The sequence below is a fragment of the Doryrhamphus excisus genome, linkage group LG3 (assembly GCF_037039965.1).
Source record: "Doryrhamphus excisus strain RoL-2023G ecotype Guam linkage group LG3, RoL_Dexc_Guam_v1.1, whole genome shotgun sequence".
Taxonomy (NCBI): domain Eukaryota; kingdom Metazoa; phylum Chordata; class Actinopteri; order Syngnathiformes; family Syngnathidae; genus Doryrhamphus; species Doryrhamphus excisus.
Genome location: NC_136359.1, coordinates 4,915,203 through 4,920,318, shown reverse-complemented (window position 1 = coordinate 4,920,318; position 5,116 = coordinate 4,915,203).

The window sequence follows — 5,116 nt, the reverse complement described above, 5'->3', positions numbered from 1 at the left end:
TTGCGTGTTTCTGCCTCTTTTGTGTTGTTGCATCACCATGTCGGTGTCTTCTTCTGAGTGATTTGTTGTCGCCTCTCTCTTTTGATGCCCCAAATGCCTTATTTATCACATGCAATAGTTGATCTCTTGTACGGGGCTTTTTTGTTTGTTACATCAGCAACCAGATGGTATGGACTGGTACTGTAATGTTTTGCATTTCCCTAAAGAAGAAATGATCTCATTTCTGTTCACATTACACCAATTGTTATGTAAACAATTACCAGCACTTTATTTTGATGTGAAATGCTGATTTTGAGGTCGATTTTGCCTCTGGGAATTTTTCAGTCCAATTTATGGCGGGTTTTATGTGTGTGTGTGTGTGTGCATTCTCACTGCTAAATCCTGGTGCGTATGTTTGTCTCTCAGGAAACAATTAAATTTGATGACTTTTATACATGTCCCTTGTCTGTCTCCTGTCCTTCTGGGTTTTTTTTTTTTCAGGGTAGATTTTCCTCTCGGTTCCCACGGCGACAGCGCTCCCAGAGTGCGGGGCTGTGCGAGGGTCACATGGTACCATCTAGGGAATGAGATTGTCAACGCTCATCAGCCCGGCAGCTGCCAAACCACGCAAATCCAAAGTGATGGGGAAGGGCTGATACTGTATGGGGACAGTAGGAGGGGACAATCATACACATACCCATCTCCAAAATACCTCTTTCCTGTCTCATTTTCTAACAAGAAAATCCTGGTGGACCACCTGGCCGCTAATCCACTCGCATGTTGCTGGATATTAGGATGGGGGAAGTTATAGATGTGATTATTTGTCGATTCGCTGATGAAAAGTGGGGGGAGGTGAGGGTCGTTATGTAACCAGGAAACCACGGAGATTAAAAGCTGGCGCACGTGTGGCGCCGTGTCGCTCCACAGGTGAAACACGGCTGAAACACGGTCTGACGGCTGTAATGATAGAATGATAGAAACTTGCCATATGTTAGCATACCAGTTAGTATGTTAGCATTGATGACTTATGTCAGCCATCTTGTCATAGCAAGCCAGTTGTTGTTGTCATGTTAGTATGAGTATGTCTTTCTTAAGTTCAGTGAGATTGATAATTTGCTATCTTGTAATATGAAAGCATATATATATATATATAGTATATATATTTATATATATATATATATATATATACAGTGAAGAAAATAAGTATTTGAACACCCTGCTATTTTGCTATTTCTCCCACTTAGAAATCATGGAGGGGTCTGAAATTTTCATCGTAGGTGCATGTCCACTGTGAGAGAGATAAACTAAAAAGAAAAATCCAGAAATCACAATGCATGATTTTTTAACAATTTATTTGTGTGATACAGCTGCAAATAAGTATTTGAACACCTGTGTATCATCTAGAATTCTGACCCTGAAAGACCTGTTAGTCTGCCCATTAGAAGTCCACCTGCACTCCATGTATCATCCTGAATCAGATGCACCTGTTTGAGGTCGTTAGCTGCATAAAGACACCTGTCCACCCCATACAATCAGTAAGACTTTAACTTGTAACATGGCGAAGACCAAAGAGCTGTCCAAAGACACCAGAGACAAAATTGTACACCTCCACAAGGCTGGAAAGGGCTACGGAGCAATTACCAAGCAGCTTGGTGAAAAAAGGTCCACTGTTGGAGCTATCATTAGAAAATGGAAGAAGCTAAACATGACGGTCAATCTCAATCGGAGTGGAGCCCCATGCAAGATATCACCTCGTGGGGTCTCAATGATTCTAAGAAAGGTGAGGAATCAGCCCAGAACTACACGACAGGACTTGGTCAATGACCTGAAAAGAGCTGGGACCACCGTTTCCAAGGTTACTGTAGGTAATACACTAAGACGTCATGATGTGAAATCATGCATGGCACGAAAGGTTCCCCTGCTTAAACCAGCACATGTCAAGGCCCGTCTTAAGTTTGCATATGACCATTTGGATGATACAGAGGAGTCATGGGAGAAAGTTTTATGGTCAGATGAGACCAAAATAGAACTTTTTGGTCATAATTCCAATAAGCGTGTTTGGAGGAAGAAGAATGAAGAGTACAATCCGAAGAACACCATCCCTACTGTGAAGCATGGGGGTGGTAGCATCATGCTTTGGGGGTGTTTTTCTGCACATGGGACAGGACGAGTGCACTGCATTAAAGAGAGGATGACTGGGGCCGTGTATTGTGAGATTTTGGGGAACAACCTCCTTCCCTCTGTCAGAGCATTGAAGATGGGTCGTGGCTGGGTCTTCCAACACGACAACGACCCGAAGCACACAGCCAGGAAAACCAAGGAGTGGCTCCGTAAGAAGCATATCAAGGTTCTAGCATGGCCCAGCCAGTCTCCAGACCTGAACCCAATCGAAAATCTTTGGAGGGAGCTCAAACTCCGTGTTTCTCAGCGACAGCCCAGAAACCTGACTGATCTAGAGAAGATCTGTGTGGAGGAGTGGGCCAAGATCCCTCCTGCAGTGTGTGCAAACCTGGTGAAAAACTACAGGAAACGTTTGACCTCTGTAATAGCAAACAAAGGCTACTGTACCAAATATTAACATTCATTTTCTCAGGTGTTCAAATACTTATTAGCAGCTGTATCACACAAATAAATTGTTAAAAAATCATGCATTGTGATTTCTGGATTTTTCTTTTTAGTTTATCTCTCTCACAGTGGACATGCACCTACGATGAAAATTTCAGACCCCTCCATGATTTCTAAGTGGGAGAAATAGCAAAATAGCAGGGTGTTCAAATACTTATTTTCTTCACTGTATATATAAAAAATTTAAACTGCTATGTTGCTTTGGTAGCATTATGACTCATGTTAGCATGCATCTAGCTTAGTGCATGATTCACATTAGTAGATATAAGTTGCTATCTTTTTATATGTAAGCATGTTGTTGGCATGTTAGCATTTATGACCCATGTTAGCATGGGCATTGCTTTTATATATGTAAGCATATGACAACTGTTAGCATGTTAGAATGTATGGTTATAACCAGTGCTAGCATGGGTCTATCTCATAGCTTTCTTTATTCAAGTTAAATAAATATTAAAAGATAAATATATTGATATGTTAGCATTTATGACCCATGTTAGCATGGGCATTGCTTTTATATATGTAAGCATATGACAATTGTTAGCATGTTAGAATGTACGGTTATAAGCAGTGTTAGCATGGGTCTATCTCATAGCTTTCTTTATTCAAGTTAAATAAATATTAAAAGATAAATGTATTGATATATTGATATGTTAGCATTTATGAGCCATGTTAGCATGCTATATGTAAGCATATGACAACTGTTAGCATGTTAGAATGTACAGTTATAAGCAGTGTTAGCATGGGTCTATCTCATAGCTTTCTTTATTCAAGTTAAATAAATATTAAAAGATAAATGTATTGATATATTGATATGTTGGCATTTATGAGCCATGTTAGCATGCTATATGTAAGCATATGACAACTGTTAGCATGTTAGAATGTACGGTTATAACCAGTGTTAGCATGGGTCTATCTCATAGCTTTCTTTATTCAGGTTAAATATTAAAAGATAAATGTATTGATATATTTTTATGTTAGCATTTATGACCCATGTTAGCATGGGCATTGCTTTTATATATGTAAGCATATGACAACTGTTAGCATGTTAGAATGTATGGTTATAACCAGTGCTAGCATGGGTCTATCTCATAGCTTTCTTTATTCAAGTTAAATAAATATTAAAAGATAAATATATTGATATGTTAGCATTTATGACCCATGTTAGCATGGGTATTGTTTTTATATTTGTAAGCATATGACAACTGTTAGCATGTTAGAATGTATGGTTATAACCAGTGTTAGCATGGGTCGATCTCATAGCTTTCTTTATTCAAGTTAAATAAATATTAAAAGATAAATATGTTGATATATTGATATGTTAGCATTTATAACCCATGTTAGCATGGGTATTGCTTTTATATATGTAAGCATATGACAACTGTTAGCATGTTAGAATGTACAGTTATAAGAAGTGTTAGCATGGGTCTATCTCAGCTTTCTTTATTCAAGTTCAATAAATATTAAAAGATAAATGTATTGATATATTGATATGTTAGCATTTATGAGCCATGTTAGCATGCTATATGTAAGCATATGACAACTGTTAGCATGTTAGAATGTACGGTTATAACCAGTGTTAGCATGGATCTATCTCATAGCTTTCTTTATTCAGGTTAAATATTAAAAGATAAATGTATTGATATATTTATATGTTAGCATTTATGACCCATGTTAGCATGGGTATTGCTTTTATATATGTAAGCATATGACAACTGTTAGCATGTTAGAATGTACAGTTATAAGAAGTGTTAGCATGGGTCTATCTCATAGCTTTCTTTGTTCAAGTTAAATAAATATTAAAAGATAAATGTATTGATATATTGATATGTTAGCATTTATGAGCCATGTTAGCATGCTATATGTAAGCATATGACAACTGTTAGCATGTTAGAATGTACGGTTATAACCAGTGTTAGCATGGATCTATCTCATAGCTTTCTTTATTCAGGTTAAATATTAAAAGATAAATGTATTGATATATTTATATGTTAGCATTTATGACCCATGTTAGCATGGGTATTGCTTTTATATATGTAAGCATATGACAACTGTTAGCATGTTAGAATGTACAGTTATAAGAAGTGTTAGCATGGGTCTATCTCATAGCTTTCTTTGTTCAAGTTAAATAAATATTAAAAGATAAATGTATTGATATATTGATATGTTAGCATTTATGAGCCATGTTAGCATGCTATATGTAAGCATATGACAACTGTTAGCATGTTAGAATGTACGGTTATAACCAGTGTTAGCATGGGTCTATCTCATAGCTTTCTTTATTCAGGTTAAATAAATATTAAAAGATAAATATATTGATATGTTAGCATTTATGATTCATGTTAGCATGGCCCTGTCTTTCTTTAGTCAGACGGATATAGATGGACTTGCTAACTTGCTATATTTAAGCATATGACCGTTAGCATGTTAGAATGTATGACCCATGTAGCAAGGGTTTGTCTTTGAGCTTTCTGAATTGAAGTTAGGTATATTTGAAAAAGTATATAAAAATAGA